Source organism: Triturus cristatus, chromosome 2_2, assembly GCF_964204655.1.
Source record: "Triturus cristatus chromosome 2_2, aTriCri1.1, whole genome shotgun sequence".
NCBI classification, from domain to species: Eukaryota; Metazoa; Chordata; class Amphibia; order Caudata; family Salamandridae; genus Triturus; species Triturus cristatus.
In genome coordinates this window covers 339,498,565-339,519,622 of record NC_140582.1, presented here as the reverse complement: position 1 = coordinate 339,519,622, position 21,058 = coordinate 339,498,565, and the positions used below count along the sequence as shown (strand labels likewise).

The 21,058-nt window shown below is 43.0% G+C and overlaps 1 long non-coding RNA gene across 3 annotated transcripts in view; it reads right to left on the bottom strand.

Annotated features, from left to right (window-relative positions):
* Nucleotides 1-21,058, bottom strand: part of LOC146862256 (uncharacterized) — a 90,395-nt gene that overhangs the window by 43,615 nt on the left and 25,722 nt on the right. The window contains exon 2 of one of the 3 annotated variants that reach the window (XR_014978402.1): nt 430-464. The exons of the other annotated variants lie outside the window; for them this stretch is intronic. This is a non-coding gene — a long non-coding RNA (uncharacterized LOC146862256). The remainder of the gene's footprint in view (nt 1-429; nt 465-21,058) is intronic. 3 annotated transcript variants of the gene reach the window in all.

The window sequence follows — 21,058 nt, the reverse complement described above, 5'->3', positions numbered from 1 at the left end:
GGCCACTCACTTTGCCACTAGATTCAAGCTAGCCTGGCTGATGACGACTGAATAGCCAGAAACCTGTCCCAGGATGCTTGTTTCCGGTCCAGGGAAGACATGGCTTGGCAGTTCGGGCTGGACTGTTCCCATGAGGCACAGGGTCAGACTGGGGTTGGGACTTACTTTTTTACTGCTCAAATTAGAAATACAACAACGTTTGTTCAAATATAAATATTAATAGTTAGCAAATATCTAGCTAAATGGTAAAGGTAAATTGTTGCTAAATATATTGTAAAGGTAATTTTAGAAAAACTGACAGAAAGCTTTAGGTGTATTGACATATTCATTAGTCGTCAAATATCTGTCTCTTCACAGCAATAGAGCTGGCATGGCTCTGCCAGAAGGAAGTCAGGGAGAAGTAATGATGGCGTCATGGGCCTTTCTTACCATTCCTCTCTCCAGTCTCTAGACCTTGTAGTTGCCTAAGAGGAGAAGGGGAGTTAACAATGATCAACAATTCAATGACAGTGTAGCCTATATGGCTACATAATGAGGACCAAGAACCGTCTAATAAGGTTAAATGGGTTTATTAGAAATTGAAAGCCAAACTAATGTAGATGAATCTCAAAAACATATTATAAAAATACAAGATTAACAAGGGAAACTCAAAGCAACAAACAAAGTTATGCCATAGCAATATAAGCCATACAAGAAATTCAGCTGCCGCAATACAAAAGAAAAGGAATAGGACCTGCTGCTTAATAAGTGCTTCTCTGTCCTCCTTTCTATACATGGATACATCTAAAGTAATCTGACCTAATTCTAAACTCTTTCAAAAGGGAAACTTAGTTAAGACGAGGAAAGCAGAAAGGTTTCAGCATAGTAGAGACTTTTGTAAAAGCTTTCCAAATCAAGGCAATGTATAGCATAAAGCCACACAATAGAAATATAGGCAAATAGTCCGTACTTCTCTAAGTATCTGCCCATAACATAACAATGTGAACACCAATTAACCCGTAGAACATTCAGGAGATTCCACGTCATTGACTCCAGTATTCTTCCACTTCTCACGATTGAAACTTGCAACTCCATCCATCTCCCATATTGCAGTTGATGAACTTAAGTATTTTCTTTTCTACTGATACATCATGAATAGAGGCACTATCCAACTTCTTTAGTCCCTCTTGTACCTGCCATAAAGTTTCCTCTCATACCTCCCTATTGCTAATACAAAATACTGTTATCTTTAACTTACAAAGCCTTGAAACTGCACCTGCAGAGGAAAGAACATGCAAGGCAAGCAAAACGATGGAGTGCTAAATGCACGAATATGTTGCATGTCTGTGACGTGTTAGGGTGGAGCCAAAATGATGATGCTCACTAACTTAGCCTAGTGCTGGAGACGACAGGTACACAGATGGCATCACAAAGGTCCTAGCTGAGGGCTACCACATCTTGCAGATTTACTCTAATCAAGGGTGAATGTGAGTAAGGACTAAACAGGGATCCCTTCCAGTCATTCCGTCGCTGCTCACAGCTGGGGGTAACCTGATTCCAGAACCAGTCAGGGAGGTTTGTTAGGGATGGGTCCACATTTTAATAATGATGGTTATTGATGAAGTATAAGTGCTGTAGACAGGGGCACTGGGATCTTGCTAGTTCAAACAAATAATTCAAGAGCAGAGACAGTTTGCAGGAAAGCAAGCAGGAACTTCTTAGAAAAAAGGCAAGCTGGACTTGTAGGCAGGCTGTGAATTATTTGGGGATTGTGTTATATTTGTCACCAGTAACTAACTAGTATGCCTGATAAAAAATAGAAATAGCCGACCACCACTAGCTCATCCTAACATAACTGAACATGAACAACACCTAAAGAAGAACAGGAGCAAGTCTGCTTGCTGTCTGCTACAAGGAGAAGAATGGACGAAGACCTGCTTCCCCTTGCACCTTTGTGTTGGAGGTGCTCTCAAGGGTCACACCTGCCTCAAGGATATAAAAGCCAGACCAATTGAGAGTGAACTGTGTAGGACCCTGCTGAATCCCTGGCTGAACTGAGCGGTTGAGGTTTCTTGTTCCACTGAATCATGCTAGAGTCCTGTCTGGAATGAGTTTTCAAGCCTCGCTCTCATACTGAACTATAGTCTTGAATTTAGAAGCCTCCCCAGCTGTTTGGGGGATTTGGGAGTGACTAGGAAAATGCTACAGCCATCTGAATGTTTGAGGCTTTGTAGTGTACCAGCCAGTAAGGTACCAGACTCCGCACCCTGCCCCCCCTGCCTCTGCAAAGCAGAACAGTTTTCTAGGTGTCTTTTCTTGTTTTTTATGCAAGTGTTTTGTCCAGTTGCAATTTTTGGTAATGTGCATAGACTAACAATGACTTTTATACTCTTGTTGTTTCAACAGGAAGTTTCTGGCGTCTTCTCTTAAAACTTCTCTTAAAACTCACTGTTCTTGGTAATGTGATACAGGTTTTGAACCTTTTTTGTCATTTTGTTTAACTGGTTTTCTTTTTACTAAATTAGTTTGGGAGTTTTATTATTTGGTTCACTGACTTTATCAAGGTTCAGATGCTCCTTTATTTCTTAATATGCATTTTTCTAGGGAAAAACTCCTGCTTTAGGCCATAGCTACTAGGGATTACATCCCATGCTTTCTTATTGAAATAGTGCATTGACCTAGCTAGAGATAACCCCCCCAATATATTATGTGATATACCAGGAATAGTTTGAGTTTTGAAAATCAGAAAACCAACTCGAGCTACTGCATTAGGCTACAATGTAAAACATGTTGTGAGTAATTAGAATACTAAAGTACAACGTTTGACGAGGCAAACAGTATGGAGGTCAACTTTCTGTTCCAAAAAGGTATGACTCATATATATGCTCAAGGGAACTCTTACAGAAAGAAATAGATCACTCTCCAGTTTCAGAAATTGAAGGTAATTCGGAAGAATAAACAAAAGAATTTGGGATATTTTATGAGAAGCAGAACAAAAGGTGCTCCCAATATGCATGTGCATCAATGGGTGGAAGATTGCCTCTCTGTTGGTCAAACTGTATTACATCTAAATGAGCCCTAATGCAGTATGCCTCTTGTAATAAACTATACATTGAAGCCTCAAACTTCTAGGACCATGATGAATATTTGCATGGGTGAGGGGAACAGGCAACAGTATAAATAAACCACTGTACTAAGTGATACTTACTGTGTAGGGCATCCATAGTCACATTGCTGCACCACAACTAAAGCTGGAAGTATACTTTTTCAAAATGAAAAATGTCATGTTGCTAGTGATCATACTAAAATTAGGGACATGGGTGCTTTCCTGTCCTCCAACAAATCAATTAACAGAGGTGATGAGGCTTCAGGTAGTGCACCAGTTAACTGTTTGAAGTGGATCTTTCAAATGCTACACGTGAAGTACGCATGCTGCTCTTTAACCTGGAATCAATGCACTTTATTGGACTGAGAGTAAAATAATTTGTGTTTCAGATTTCTTTCCAGAAAATAGCTTAATTAAGCACCAGGGACAGTGGGAGACTGGATGAAACTGTGCACTAGACTGGTACTCAAATGAGCCCAAGGTGACTTTTATATGTGCCACAGTCAGAAACCCACTGTACCTCAATATATACTTTCTCCAGGGGGGAGGCTAAAATGGTTATGGAATGTAATTGATATCCAATACTCAGGCTCTAGGCTACCAATGGTCTCTGATAATAGCAAAGAGTGATTCAAAGAAAGTGAGCATTACCAAAAAGGGTTCATTGAATGTGGTGTTGCAGACCATTCAGTACAGATTGTGTACAAGAAGTTATATCACTGCTTTCTACAAACACGTAATCCTGCATATTCTCAGAGATGCACCAGCTCTAGATACTAAGATGATGATTTCCTTCATTTAATATGGGGTTTCTCATGGCAAGTGAATTTTGGGATAGTTTACCTGAGATCAGTGTTGTCTTAGGCAGATACCTCACACTTGAGTCCTGGATGTTGTTAATTTTCCAGACACCCAGGGCTGCAAATTTATCCTTGGTTGTAGCTTAGATGTACATTATGCCGAGATGGGTGAGATAGCCACTCGTCCCATCATTCACCCGAACCACACCTGAGGCATAGCTGGTACGAATATAGATTGAGCTTGCAGTGTGACAATAGATGTTGCTAATGATAGTGATGAGGGTTAACACATTTTTAGTGAAATATTTTGATCCCTTTTTAGCTATTGAACAGACTTAATCATCACCGATGTTGAATCTAATGTCCTCCTGTTGAGTATGTGTACCATTTTGTATTAGGGTTCTAGTTACCTCATCTCATGATGTTTCTATACTGTATGGGGTTTATGGTAAATAACACAGTGCAAAAATGCTCTTATGAAAGCAAGTTGCATACCCAACATGTCTAACAATTATTTAAAAATGGAAATATCTGAGACACTGAAAGATTCTTTAGTCTTGCTTTTTTGTTTTTGATGGAGTAGAATTTGTGGAAATATGGTTGCAGAGGACTAATTAGACTGGAGCAGGACACATAGTGGGGTAAGAGTTTTGGGGAAGAAAGGAAACAGAAGTAGAGAGCATTATGTTATTGTAATGAGGGGAGGACAGTAGGAGTTTTCAGTGGGGAGGGCAAGCGAAGATCTGAAGCTCTCTGGATGCATTTCACTGATAAATCAAAGAGTGATTGAAGAGCATAGTATGGCAGTAAGGGATATCAGTACTAAAGTAGACAGGGCTCGTAGTTTTATTGTGTGAATGGACAAAGGATCAGAAGGAGTGCATGATGAGTTTACAGAGCAAAAAATGGGGAGCAGTCAAACTGGGGATATCAAAATGAGAAAGTCAAGTCAGGTAACACAAGTATACAGAAAGTAAAATGAACGCAGAGAAATGACTATCTGATAGAGCAGATGTTAAGATTGAAGAAGAGGAGGTGAAGAAGAATGATTGTTAGTAATATTACACCAATCTCTAACCAATTACTCCAATTGGGAGATAAATATTGATACTGAGTGTGGAAGGCACCAATAGCTCAAATCATGGGCCACAAGTGAATTCAGTTTGCAGGGGGTGCAAGGCACTCAAACTGGAAGGTGGTAAAAGCCACTAAAGATTGAAAGGACCTTTAAGTGAGGTGTAGGGTGGCTGTACAAGTGGCAGCCTACTCACCTTCAGCATTGGGGCAAGCTGTAAAGGGTCAGGGGAGCCTAACACTACAATCCTTGAGCGGACTCCTGTGGCACTGCTGTGAAGTGACTATGAAGAGATTTTGGGCAATGAATGACTTTGATCCAAGAACGACACCCAGGTGTTGTGTCTAGAGAGATCTTAAGTTTCCCCAGTCCTTGTGTGAGCAATTCTCCTAGTCCATGCTTACAGTGTTGATTTCTAATGAGATAATCCAGAATGAATAGGAAATACTTGGTATAACTGTGCGATTCATGCATGTATTTGCAAAACATGTGAGCTCCATGTTTATACCACTGATTTCAAAACAACGGCCCGCAGATGAGGCTGAGTTGCAGGTGTTTCTAGAGGGGTGAATGCTCTAAACTGAAAGAAGAGCTCTCTGACAGAGCTAGGAAGATGCAGTTCAGCAGCACCACTAATATATGTAGGATGTCGGTGTTAAAGATTCTGAGTAATAGAACAACGGCCAAGTGATGCTTTAGAATAAATATGCAGGGCCTAGGCCCAATTCAAAATGGGAGCATTATTACTCAGGGGAGCAGCGAGGTAACCTTGCAAATGCCTCATCATGCATGATGTCCCGGAGACCAGGCTAGCTTGCATGGGATCAGTAGGGCTGAATGCTCTAAACCCTGACTAAGCACCCTTAACTAAGTAATGGGGACCAGCCAACCCCAGGGGATCATCCACCCAAGGTTTAAAATCAGTAGTGGCTTGTGATTTTTGGAAATAATGGGGTAAAATACTAGTCTTAAATTCCAGTGAGTGATCCCCAGTTCTCATTGCAGGGTTCTGGTTGAGTTTGTTTTTCCTTGAGAACATTTCCATAAAAATAGAGTAAGATACTGAATTTTAAAGGAAAGCACATTTCTAAAATAAATTAGCTCTAAACTCATTAATGCCAAACCAGTGTAGCTGGATGCTGATGCTCTCCAGGAGTTTGCCCTGTTTTTTCAAAATGTGTACCAGGGCCTGCATTTTGTCATGGGTGCCACTCATGCAATTATTAGCCCCTCATGCCAAGAACCATGGGTGACCCATATGTCAAAGATTAGCTATAGTTTTGTGGGCCAGTATTTCGTTATGGATGTTTTCTCATCCATCCCCAATATACTATTGGTGCACACCCTACTACCATAAACTACCACATGTATGGCAGCATCAGCATTTTGCCTTGGGTGTCCCATATGATAACAATTTCCTCTAGTATGCTAGCACCAGTATTTTGCAATGCATGCCCCTTATGTCAAGAATTACCTCCAGTATGCCAGTGCCAGCACTTTACCATCAGAATACCACATGACACGAATTACCTTAAAAATACCAGTGTCAGCATTTTTACATAGATGCTCCTTATGCGAAGAATTAGGTCCAGTATGCCAGCGCCAGCCTTTTATTACAGGTGATCCATATACCAACAATTACCTCCAGTTTGCCAGCAACAGAATGTTGCCAAGGGTGCCACTTATTTCAGGAATTACTGCCAGTGTGCCAACAACAGCATTTTGCCACAAGCGTCCCATATGTAAAGAATTACCTCCAAAAGGCCAGTGCAAGCTTTTTACCATGTGTACCCCATATGTCAAGAATTACCTCCAGTAAGCTAGGGCTAGTGATAGAGTGGCAAGCATAATACACTTACGCACATGTTCTCATTCACTCAAGGTAACTTACTTTCACTGTCACTCATACTTGCACCAGTCTTCCTCTTATTCTCAGTATCTCATTCTCACTCAGTCTCACTTAATCTCACTCCTAATCATGCACTGTTACACACGTTGTTAGGCACTTTCACTTATTCTGACTTACTCCGCTGTTACTCACTGAAGCTCATTTAATCTCAAATATACATTGTCACATATGCCCACGCATTCTCTCAAGCACACACACTCACACTCTATTTCACTCATGTGCACTCTATTGCACCCACATTTATGCACACATTTGACGGATTCCTTTTAGCTGTCTGTCACTTCAGCTCCTCAGCTTGGTGTATGGACCCTCAGACAGGCACACAGCTACTTCCCACTTAAGCAATGAACCAGAAAACTGAAAGGTGAAAGGTGAAACATGCACAGTAAATATGCTAGCCACTGTGCTGGATTCTGCTTTCAGCATCTTACTTCTTCACCCCACCCTCTTCCAACTTGTCACAGGGTGGGGTCAGTGAGGGTGAGGTGACCAGATGAGTGACAGATAGCCCGAGCCACTGCAATGCTTAATCCTATAGTACATGGGACTACCTGTGTAGGCTGGTGTTACAGTACATCGCAAAAGGGGTGGTACCTAGGGATGGGATTTCGCCAGCCCTGGAAAATCTGTCCATTAGCTGACACAATCACCTCTATGTCCCTGTCCCAGCCATCAGACAGATTCACCTTCTAAGGATGCTGGTTGGCAGTGAGGAGTGGCATGTTTTTCATTACACTACTAGTGAATAATAGGGTATGATGTACGGTATTATTCATTACTGATGTAATAAAAAAGGGTAAAAAAACAAGGAGTGCAGTGCCCTGACACCCATAATGGAGAGCTGTCACTGTTCAGAATGGACTTAGTGTCTTAATGTCCACATCTCGAACTACCCAGTTCTTATGCTGGCCCTGTGGGTCCCTTCTCAGGCTGGGGCCTCCAGGCGAAAACACCACTGAGAGTGCTGAGGAAATCTACTGCCTTTCTAAAGTATCTGCAGCATCAAAATCTTAGTCAGACTACATGCACCCCAACTGACCAACACTCACATAATGCGTACTGACTACAGCGACAGCTCGTCCCTGTAGGCAGAGGAGCATCGCTCCTCTGCTTTCTCGCAGTGTGAGAAGCAGAAACATAAAATGGTATTATAAATACCTTTTTATGTTTCTGCTTCTCACACTGCGAGAAAGCAGAAGGGTTTGGTTGGGGGCAGGCTGGTGGGCGGTCCTGCTCTAGGGCAGGGGAGGAGTGGCTTGCCCACTCTGAGGGTGCTGACTGTTTGGTCGGCCCCAGGGCCAACCAAACCAGTCATACGCACTCTCCCTTTTCTCCATGTAGGCTGCATGCAGCCTACATGGAGAAAATGGCCTCCCCATAGACGCCTGTATGGTTGACGTCCCAGCCAATCACAACTCTGCCATTGCAGCATTGTGATTAGCTTAGGGAGGCCGCCTGCGGCTGCTTCCCGTTTCAAAGAGACGATGCGGGACCAACAACGCTGGACCAGACCGGGCAAGGTAAGTTAACGTTAATTTTTTTTTTTTTTTTTTAAATTAAACCTCCCAGCCGCGCGACCCCTCGCACCCCCACCGGTGAGTCATATAGGCCGCGACTGACTGACTAAGCACCTGACCAGACAGCGTCTTGTTACAAGGGAAATTGTGATCCCTTTCCCCTTCTAGGCCATGTTTGACTCTACCATGTGAAGAAATCATTTATGCTGATTAGATTACATACTTGTAACATAGTTGCAACAAATGTTATGCTATTCAGTCTTTAAGGGGTGACTCTTGCATCCCATTTTCTGCAAGCATGAGACCAGGATCGTTTAGCCTCTTATCACTACCAGCGCCTATGCCTTCAAAGTAGAGGATGCTCCAGTGGATGGGTGGAAGATTTCTGAAATGTGAAGTAAGTGAGTGAAACGGTGCTTGAGCTGTCTAGGCCTATTGTCTTGCAATGCCAAAGTGATGACATCATGCTTTAGCTGATGTAAAAGGAGCTGATTGAGAAGAACCTATACTACTCAAGCTATACTACAGTGAGAAATAAAAAAAACGATTAACAAAGACTGGATACATGGGAAGGCCCTGAGATTGCCATTCAGAGACTCTGTGTCTGCCTAGACCACTGGGCAGGGGTACAAAAGTCAGTCAGATGAAGGCTGATCCAGCTCTGCAGACTCTAGAAGCAGTAACCTTTTGGTATAATGTGTATGGAGCTACCTATGCTTTGAGGAAATACAGCAGATGTTCATGTACTCCATGCAAAAACAGGTCATCCAGAACCATGATCCCTCATTACCAAGTTGTCTTGAATCTACAGGAATATGTACCTACAAAAGGTAATCAATGAAGCAGAGCACCAAAGGCACCACCCCGATGCTTACACAAAAGGTTCCCTATAAAAATAGCAATTCACCTCAAAAGTGCATACCACAACATGAATGCCTGTAGTGACTAGAACATTATTTGTTTCTATTCGCAATCTTTTTTTACCATTCATTGACGTCTATGGCTTGTGTGAACCATCCTAGTATTGAAGCTGACGCCCAGGCTACGTTATGACCCATTGTGTGAAAATAAAAACATTGACATGCCGTAGTAAAAGCTCAGACACCTTTTGCAGTTCACTATAACCATAAAAGCATCAAGAGCTAATCTAGAGGCCTACAATCAAGATTTTTAAAAGACCAATATGGACCAGTACACAAAGCATTAATCTAACAGACTTCATAGTTGCTGACATGCAGGGTTGTATTATTTTGCACTGGCTGTTCCACATCTATGGCTTGTGTGCACAGTATATTGAAAACTTTGATCTGGCATCTTTTGAACTGAAAGTAGACATTGGTATCTAGTAGGCTTCCTAGACCACGAATCGCACAAGGTATCTAAACAGAAGAGAATGACTAAATAGTCGTCCATAGTGCAATGGGAGACAAGAAAGACTATTAGAGTCAAGTAAAACAAACACACCTGAAAGTCATGAATGCTAGGTAACTGGAGTGCACCCATATCATGTATCTTGGATGTAGATGTTGGTTTGTTAACACCGAGAACCGTATTATACTGGATCTTAGTTGTAGGTGTGTGAGGACACTATGATTACCATGGTACACTCCCACACTTACACAAAGCCTTCAGAGCCCAAGATTAGTGTGGACGAAGATTCTTGTCATATTGAAAATGCTATGGCATATGGTATTTTGACCTGCTTGCACTAAGGTAAACAGGAACTACTGAAAAAGTAGCTATGGTTGGCCTTGGAACTTTCACCCCATTGGTTAGGGTGTTACAAGATTCACATCAACCCATAGACGGTTACAGGCATTAAATGCAGCAGCTCAAGGCGCCCACTTCAGATCACTTTCTGGACCTACGGAAGATTAGAAGAGGACTGGACCTACTGGCTGTGACCTGAGAGGATTCCTGAAAGACTGGACCTGCTCCATCTTGCAGTCAGGACAAAGAAGTGGACTTCAATCTCCTGTGTGATTACAGGGAGACAACAAGCTGCAAGAGGCCTTTTCCGGGAAGTATCCAGGTGACCAGTGGCAACTGATCCTAGACTGGACCCGGCTGTTGGCCTCTGCCGGACTCCCTTTGAATCTCTATCTGCCTCCACTGAGAGTCTGCATGGCTTTGGAAGTGTAAACCTATGATGGATGGGACTTAAGACTAAGGGGCCGATTTTAAGTTTGTCAGAAAGGGTACTCAATCACACAGGTGACGGAGTACACTTCCTGCCAAACTGAAGGTCATCCTGCCTCAGTTAGAGCCGGCGAATGTTCAGTATGTTGACAGGGAAGACTACTCTGTCTTCACTGCTGACATACACCTCCGACGGCCTTACAGAGTAATGGCCGTTGGAGGTTTTGCAGTTTGTCCCCCCTGTCTATTTTGAGTGGGCAGACAAATGACACGTTTTCACTGTCCATCACAGCCTGGTGATACCTGGCGGTAAGAGGAAGTACCAAGATTGATATTTTGTTTTTGAACATTAAAAACACATATAAAGTTTGCCTTATAATTCCATCATGTTGACAAAACCGTTAGTCAGACCTTCAATGCAGTGCAAAAACCACCTTGATAGAATTTCCTGCCAATGCAAAAGATGTCTGCTGGGCTTGCAGACATTTCGAAATTTGGTGGGTGGGTACTCTCTCAAGGTGATGGAATACTTATAGATCAGGCTCTAAACTAGAAGGTAAAATCTTTGACTAGGACAACCTGGTTGGTGTGTCTGACCCAAACTCAATTTTGATCATCCTCAAACTGGTCCCAGTCTACTGTGACCATTGGCTACCACTGGTGCTTTGTGTTTTTGGCTCTATGTCAACTTAAAATTTAAACAAAATCATATTTCTGGTTCACCATATTAGATTGTCATCATTTTGGTGCTAATTTGCTTTTTACATTTTACAATATTTTTCTATTTTAATTTGGGATTTTTATAGTTTTGTATTTTTACTTTATAACTGTTTTGGTACTGCATAAATACTTTACACGGGCTAGTAGGTTAGGCCTGTCTGCACAATGCCATTGCTATCAGGGGGTTGAGTTTAGGTTCATTTAGTGACTTTGAGGCTTCACCCTAAGAAGGGTTTTGATTAGTCCTTGAGGTGGGTAGTCACACACCCAAATAATAATTCAATTTCTTGCAGTCACATTTTTTGTTGTATGATTAAAGCACCAATGACAGAAAACAGAAGGGTTTGTTTCTCATTTGTGTTTATACATGGAGCACAAGCATAGTATCTAAATTCAATGGGGCAGATTTACAAGCCCTTTTGCACTTTTTGTGACGCAGCAGTAGAGTAAACAATGTGCCATGTTGTGGCCCATTTACAATGTGATGCATCTAAGGAGATTGCTTTGCTGGAGTTGAGTCGTGCTTGCGATACAACTCCAGCGATGCGTGACTTTTGCGCCAAAAGATACATCAGAACTTCTGACGCATCTGTCAATCCTTGCGCCATGGTGCGTTGTATTTTAAATACTACGCATCCATGGTGGCGCAAGGGTTTCGCACACAGGCACAGGGAAACTGACGCATCTCTGCTCTAACGCAGCGATGCGTCCGTTTCTTGTAAATCTGCCCATCTGAAGTTAGGTAGGGAGAAAATTAAAGAAACACTGAAAAAGCTGTACAGACATCTAAATAGATTGAACAGTACATCTATTACAAAATCAATAGGGTGGTTGTAGGTTTATAAAAAATAAGGTTAATTAAATGAAGTATTCAGGAAAGAATATATTTAGGTCTGGATAGAGACAGATTCAACTAACTCCCAGAGGTTGCCCCATCAGTGCAGCAAAATACACATATAAGTGGTCAATTGAGAAACCACACGTTGCAGTCTTTTGGATGTTGAAAGTGACATTTACATTTTGATTCAGCCCATAATACATTCGTAAAGTTTTCTAATTGCTGCATGACATAAAGCTTTTTTCCTCTTTACTCTTCTCTAGCCCATTCATTGGCCAATTCTTTGTATGAGTCTCCAAAGGGCTAGGTGGACTCACTTCACTGACCTTTAGCTCCCACTCTAATAGACGGGTGCCGTCACTCACCCAGGAAGGAAAAGCACTGCTCTCACTCCTATAGGAACACAAAGCAGTCAATAACAAAAATAAGGAAAAGCAACTCATCTACTTATCCTTCAACCCAGAGGCATTTACGCATCTAGGCACTTCTGTGCATTCTTCTACCCATACCTAAATACCGTCATCCACCAACACTCAGCATTTATCCAAATAACATGCCAGCACCTCACCTGTGCATTCTTCATCCAGCCTTATCCTAGCATTCATCTGTTGAGGTTTTCTCATGAGATAAGCTAAGAAAATGTGCCTAAACAGATTTGGAGGTGATGTTGTCCTCAAGAATATATGAGGAAATGTGCCCCTGGATAGATTAGGATTGACATTAAATCAATTAACAAAATCAATTACATAAACCTTCTTTCAGGTCATAACAAAATACGGTTCATCAATCAAAATAATTTCATATACAGGGAATTAGCAATGATGCAGAAATGAATGGCCAGAACCAGATATAGTCTGCTACGATGCTACATGAATGCAGCATGAGGCCTTACGTAAACCATGTCTCAAGTGAAATGTCAAAATTATTCTTAGTTCTAAGTACGAGACAGACCGGAATGAGTCTACTTTTTAAGAATCTTCCCATAGAGTCCCACAAGACTCTGGCTCACCTCCAAAATGAACCTTCTTTCATAGCAAAATGCACAGTAGAATCATAAAGTCAACATCAGGTGAGCATAGAGGTTTAGCAACTCACAATGCAGAGTAAAATGCAAAACTACCTAATACATCCCCTAATTGAATAGTAAATACTCCCCGTTTGCCCTAATGTCATTGAACGACAGTACAAATCTTGTTACACGTAAACTATGACAGACTGATGAAATGAATAGGCTCACTGAGCTACAAGCAGAAAGGACAGAAAGAAACTTGAACAGTAACATTTGAGAGAAAAGCTTCCTCCAGAGCTTACTAAGAGCAACATCCTATTATGAAAGGAAATGACAGAATCACAATACATATTACAGTCAATAGTGTTTCAATGCCCATTTTGCTGTGTGTGGAGACCGTTTGAATGAAAATGTGGTCACGTTTTCAATTTCAAAATGGAATTACCGCCTAGTCTGACCAACTAAAAAAAAACATATTTCTGTTAGGAGCAACAAATTTCCTTCAAAGGCAAATTATACATGCTGCTAAATAGGCATATTCTGTTAATCAGATATTTGCTCTAAGAAATCGATACTTGATGCGAGAATAGCAAAGGCCAAGAGCCTTCGATTCAGGAAATATCTACCCTTATCACATTATGGCCATTACAAGTTATTCCAAGTAGAAGGGGGAAGAAAACTAGGACTCAGAAATAGCAGAGCCTTTCCCGCATGAATTGCCCCTTCCACGCTTAAAATCAAGCCTTTTTCCACTGACACTTATCACCTAATTTTTGTAGGTGTTAAATGGCAGTAAATTAGTGTCATGGATTGGGAGTGGGAGGACATGGCAATACTGTGGGGAGCGTTATCTGGTCTCCCCATGAAGCATTAGGGGGCATGAGGGAGCCTTGCCCCTCACCAGCTGAGGATTTACCAGGTGCATGAATGTATCAGTTAAAATTGTGTCTGGTGTTTTCAAACCTGATAATTTCAGGTCTGGAAATACTGGCTCACTCATAGTATGGCAGAGCCATATGCTCCTTGGAAACTGGTAATGAGGCTGCAAGTATATAGCATATGTGTATATGGGTGGCGGTATATGTGTGATATCTGCTTCAAAACATAATGTGCAATATTCACTCTCTGATTCCTGACTCCAGGTTTTGCGGGTTGCCGGGCCAGGAGCTGAGCTGTGCTGTGTGGACGACCGAGCGAGGTGCTCCGCTCTCCGCTTCCCGTGGCCGTCTGCCCGTCTACAGCCGCTTCCAGCTTTTGACTCCCTTTTGCTCGCAGCCCTGCCTTGCCGCTCAGCCGTTGCTCGCTGGGGGTCTGCTGGGTGCCGCTCGGGCCTGGGCTTTTGTATTGACTGCGGGCTTCCCGTGACGCCATTCCGGCAGAGCCCACTGCCCTGGCAGAGCCGGCCTCGGGACTGGACTTTGCTGGTGGGGTGAGAGTCCGGTGAGCCCGGTGAGAGTCCGGTGACGGCTGCGGGCGGCGGGAGCGGGAGTTTTCCTGTTCGAGTGGTGTTCGAGTGGTTCCAGCAGCGGCTGGCGGAGAGATCCGCGGTTCTTCCCGCGGCAAGAGATCCGGGAGAGCCGCAAGAGCTGGATCCGGAACCGGAGTCTTGCCCTGACCTTCTGCCCCCTGGCACTGCCACCAGTAGCAGCAGCACCAGAGGTATCAGTGGAGGTGTACATGAGGAAAGCAGAAGACAACAGAGGTGAGCGGTGAGAGCGGAGAGAGGCGGAGTTCATTTCTAGCTCTGAAAACAACCGCAACAATGGCACCCTGCCCTACCTTGCTTTTCTGTCACCCACATCCCAGTGTTAGTAGAAGGTGTCGGGCACGTTATAGCAGAACACTTCCCGCAGGCTCTTACCTCACTCGAAACTATTGACCGGCTCTAGGCCAGGCCAGTCTTTGCGACTCATCGGAGGCCTGAAGGTCAGAAGTCAGATGCTGTGCTTGTGACTGACCGAGTAGGTTCCTCCCTCTTACGACCTCACTTGCGATTCCACTGCAGAGTTTTTGTTGCCGTGGAAACCAGGGACCTATTGTCCCCCCGTCCCTGCACTGTAGAAAATGTTGGCGAGTGTGGAGAGTGCAGGCGTCTCCGAGTGCCGGCACTAATTCTAGAGTCAACAACCAGCCAAAAGTGGGCAACAAGGCAACAAGGATATGAGATCAGGAACAAACAGGCAAGAGCCACCGAGCAAAGCCTCACGGGGTAAAAAGGCAAAAAAAAAAAAAAAAACTCTGACACATCCCCCACGAAAATCATACTCTAGTAACAGTAAAAACGGGTGAGCCAACTGCCCTGAGGACGCCGACGGCCGGATCCGCTGTGACCCCTGTCAAAACTGGTCACAACTCAGGAAACCAGCAAAAGATCAACAAATTCTTCTTTCTCAAAGACCCAGTTTCCGCACTTTTTGCGACAACAAAAGAGGCACAAAATCTACCAAGCTCTATTCAGCCAGACAAGCCCAAGTTTTCCAATCCTTTGGCAAGTTTTTTCCCAGGCAATCGGCCAACCGACCTAACACCCAACGAAACACCACGAGCTCTTCCATTTTTACCCTCTGAACATTTGGGTAACCAACCTTCAGGACATTGCCTGGCAACTGTGCAGGCCCAGGTCCACAAACCAAACCAATCAGTGCCTGAAACCAAGTCGCCATCTTTCCGGCAAAAGGACCAGACTCAATTTAACTCCCAACCAAGCAAAAGAGCTACGAAGAGCGACCAACAGCCATCACCGACCTTTTTGACAAGTATAGGAAATGAATCTCTAGAGAACATCTTTAATAGTCTGGAAAACTTGAACTCAAACGGCCACAGAAACAATGGAGACTTGTCAAAAAAGCTACTCCAGGGAGAAATCAACAAATCACTAAAACAGAGGACGGGAGAGGACGACGTTCGGTTACAGTCCCCCCTCGGACTAATTGGTTCAAATCGTCAAAAAACAACAAGAACAAGTATTATAAAAACATCGGCGCTAGGGTCCACTCTATCACAGGACCCACCCCTCAAGGAGCCTACATTGGGCCCGTTGCCTCCACACCATTTAACTTGGCAAAAAACCTCGATAACCAAAGAATCTGGATTGAAGACAGCGCTAGTTACGGAGGAACAACCAGTAAAGAAAACATGCAGCAGCCTATCTCCATCTCATCAGGAAGCAAGATCTCGCCTACAGACAATCTGGATGGGCGCACAGGTAGCCAAGAGCCCAACGTACATTGGGGGCATGCTCTAATAAGTACACTTGACAGGCCATAAATGCGCTCAACTATCGGTCTGACAAAATGGAGGTCCAAATTGACCTCATAAACGTAATCGCAGAGCACATTGCACTCATTAGCTCCAAGACCGACACAATAATATCTATATTGGTAAGTAGACCGAGGGTGGAGGGCCCCCCAAACAACACTCCAAATAAACCTTTATCCAACAAAGGAATCACTGACCCTTTATCAACTAACTGTGAATGTGGGAGTATCATCGAGAAACTAGCATCTCTCCCAGAAATCTTAAAAGAAATACTAGGAGTAGTAAAATTAACAAACAACTGCAAAACCAACCAAGACCTTCCAGTCAACAAAAAAAAACACTCCTAGAAAAGAAAAAAGTACCGTCCCAATTACTCAAAGCAAAAACTCCAGTAAAGGGGAGGTCAGGTTACCTAATCAAACAGTCTGTACAGAGAATCAGCCAAAGGAACCTGACATTCTTGAACTTCACCCAACGAAACCCTCGGCTACTCTCCACTCTCAACCTCAAGTTAAATTGACAAAAAGGCAAAGGAAACGAGTTAGAAAGGGAAGGCCAAAAGCAAAAAGCAAACAACCAACTGCCTCAGACACTCTTTTCCCGATATTCAGGAACAACCCTAAAATAGATCCAGTAAAATCACCCAATCCTCCGAATACTTTGACCAACGGAACGGAGGACTCAGAGCTGGACCAGCCAAGCCTTCCGAACAAGAAGTTGACGTCACTTGAGTCATCTCATGAACCAGACTTAACATCAATCGAGAGCCCAAACTTGGGCTTGTCACTACCAACATCCAGAAAGGTCTGGTAAACAAGGAATGACAACGGCCACACTAGTTGAGGACGCACGAAATAAGCACTTAGTAAATCACCACTCACTCTCAATTGACTCATCTATTTCCACCGAGGCCAGTCCGCCTCTAAAGTTTCGGAGCACAGTGACTAATCAAACAAGCATTTGCAATGCAATAGGTCTCGCATTTTCCAGAGTTTGAGCTATTGGCATTGTAAATGACAATGCCTTTTATTTATGTGTTGTTTTGAAATGAATAAAAGGCACTGTCATTTACAATGGCAATAGCTTAAACTCTCTCAAATGCGAGATATTTTGCATTTCAAATGCGTTCGGTGCTCGTGCTAGCCCTCTGAGTGAATAAGACAAGCCACTGTTAACAGTTAGGAAGATTTATCAGCAGCATGGATGGCGCTCATGAAGGTTGTTTGGGTTACTGCATTTCTCACCAGCTGTCTTAGTGAAAAGAGTGTGTAATGCGCTTAACAGGCCACTGCCTCAGTGCACGGAATGTCAAAAATATTGCCGAACCTTCAGAAGGCTAGAATATCATAAGCACCGACTGCGTTTTACTATGATTGTGCAGAGAAACGGAGAAAGGCTTTGCAGAGGGGGATTGAATGAGGCTTTGCACAGGTTACTGAGGGGATGTCGGTATAAAATTTGAAGATCACTGCTATACACTGATGAGGAAGATCTACCCGAAATAAGAGTATTCCTGTTACAAAGAGATGCTGGTGTGTGATCGTATTTAAGACTGGCAGAATTTCCAGACTATTACAAATAGCTTTAATTTTGGAGAATGAAGATTATCACTTTACAAATTTTAACATTTGAAAGGACAATCACTCAACTTTTGCGCTTCTTTGCATTTTAATTGTAGGAAGAACTAGAAGCTGGGAATCAGAAACACTTTAACATTAAAAAGTTTCGCATTCCCGTATATTCAAAAAACGATCAAGTTCTAGTTTGAGCTAGATACCATGATAGTACAGCGACTGCCGCACCGTAATGCTGCGGCTGTTCTTTCACGGGTGGTAAGGAAGAGCACTCGAGATAATCGAGGGGTATAGAAAACCTTCAGCATTAAAAACGAAACTATGTTTAGTCAAATAATTCTTGAGAGGCAGCAAGCTAAGTGATCACGATTGCGACCAAACATCAAAGCGGCCGTGTGGGTGCGAAAATGAAAGTAATCACGGTAAAACGCGGCGCGCGCGCCCGCGCACTTGCACTGTAGCTCTAGGCTGGACTGGTAGCACTTTTTGGAGCCCTCTCAATAAGTCTCGCCAGACCAGCGCATGTGCTGGGTCAGGCGAGACCTAAAAAGGGGTGGCGGTCTACACTACAAAAACTCCAAGCACTCTAGGCACGAAACTAGGCTTGTTAACTAAGAGCTTGACCTGACCCCATTGAAGATCACGAAGAAGGGTAACACTAGGCATTGTTTGGTTCAAAGTTCTACCCGAGCGCAAGTGGAGACTAAGACAAACCAAACAGGAGCGTGGGGACACACTAGGGACAAGACCCCAACTAACATCACAAAAACTGATCATGAACGCCAATGTATATCACATAGCAAAAATCAAGACCAAATTAAAAATACTCAAAACACAAACGGAGAACAGGCTTTCTCCAGGGACAAGAAAAAGGTGAGAAGCTTAGGAAAGGCTCCAACTAGGCCATCAAGCAAAGGCAAACCTCTTAACTTGGATTCCCGAGAAAGCCAAACAAACTGAAATGAAGACATGGAATCAATTTTAACATTCATACCAGAATATGTAACAAGAGGCAGGCATGATACGCTCAACAGAGGGAACATAACAAAACTAATCAACACAATTCCAGAACTAAGGGGAATAGCTCCTCAAGACCTGGTGGCAGTGGAAATTCGGCAAAACAAACACTTTCCAGACATAGAAGACACAGTAACCACCTGGGCCTCAAAGGACACAGCAGCTAAAATCTTTGCCAACAAAGGATCATTTGATCACTGGGGAATAACTTTGATCCAACACAGACGCCCCAGATATCCATATCCCCTCACCAGAGGCACTTACTCACCAAAAGGGAATGAACCAATTGGCCGCAAATACAAATCATGCCTCCGAGGAGTCCGCTCTACCACCCAGGAGAAAACCCCTGGAACAACGCACACTCACCCAATCCAGCCTTGTAACAATGGACCACCTAGTTTAGACCAGGACTGGTCATGGATCCCCTCGACTCTAAACCAACAGAGTTCCTAAAACAGACGCAGCACTACTTTTTAACAAAAACACACAGAATCAATATACCGAAACAGCTTATTCGGAAATAATTAAATTGTGCTCATGGAACACACACGGTTTTAGCAGTATAGATCAGGACCACGAGACCCAATCCTTTTTACAAAAACATGACATACTCCTCCTCCAAGAGACCTGGAACCTGACATATCCCGCAATTCCAGGCTTCGCAGAACACCACATTCTAGCAAAGAAGTTATCCAAGTTTGGACATCCACGAGGAGGACTATCGACATACGTATCGCAGAACTTCAACTGGGAAACCGAGATGTTGGATGTGGGGCTAAGCTGGGTCCAAGTAGTAAAAATAACCAGAAAGTTGGTACAACAATTTTTAATAATAAATGTTTACATTCATCCTGAACGGTCAACCAAGGAGGAAAAAATGGAAACTTTAGCCAGACTCATTAAGGTCCTACAGAAATCAAACGGGCTATGTCAACGGATAATTTCAGGGGATTTTAATTCTAATCTAATGAGAGATGGGACATCTAGTTGCAATCAGACCATTAAACCCGGATTAGAACACATAGCAACTTTTTTGAACAAATTAGAAACACTGGGCTTGACAATCCTCAGAAGGGAAAAAAAAGGAAAACTAACAACAGGACCAACTTACACGAGTGGGAAAGTCTCGTCCACAATTGATTTTACAATAATAAGTAAGACCATTACAGCTAGTATCGTAGACTACGACATAGTCCAGCGTACAGAAAGTGATTATTACCCCCAAATCATCAGGTTGAAAACAGCAGTCACCAGGTTTAACAAGATAATCTCCCTGTCTCAATTACCGGAGAAATTTAACTTCCGAAAAATCAGATGGAGACGGGGAAAAACCGAAGAAATTCAGGCAACAGCAAGCAAATTTATGTCAAAATGTGAACAACAAGAGGACGGAGACCACGTAAAACACTGGGAAAACCTGGTTGAGGTTTTAATTCAAAAGCATTCTGCTCCCCCAGCCACACAAAAAAAAAAAACCTTAAAAGAACTTTGGTTCACCGAAGAACTAAGACTGGAAAAAAAAGAATATCCAGGGAGCAACGGTACGTCCATATGTCCAAAAACCATGGAATTAAACCAAACCATACTCTGCTAAGGAGTTTGAGGAAGAACTATCGTAAAAAGCGGTGGGCGGCAAAGGCCAAATATAAAGAATCAATATGGCTAAAACTTTTTTCAGCCAGCAAAAAGCAAAACTCTCGGGATTTCTGGGGAATTATTAACACTTTGAACAAAGGTGAAGAGATGTCTCAAGATCCTGGTATCACTGCCGAAGGCTGGGAAGCCCATGTAAGGAACCTTTATGCATCAAAGGACACTACCTCATCTAACATAATGTTACGGTCAACAAAAGCCCCGGATTCAGGTAACCAAGTGGGCTCCCAGGAAAGTTTAAATAAGCCTAATGACCTGGACAAGAAAAAACAGGACTGCGACCAGCCTGTACTGACATCCTGCAAAAGTGTAACAAAACTTATACAGAAATTAAAACCCGAGGGCGCACCTGGTCCAAACGGACTACCGACAGCCGTATTCAAACTAAATGGGGACTTCTGGTCCAACCACCTAACAGCTTTGTTTAACCAAATCTTTATCTTTGGCTGTATGCCAACATCGTG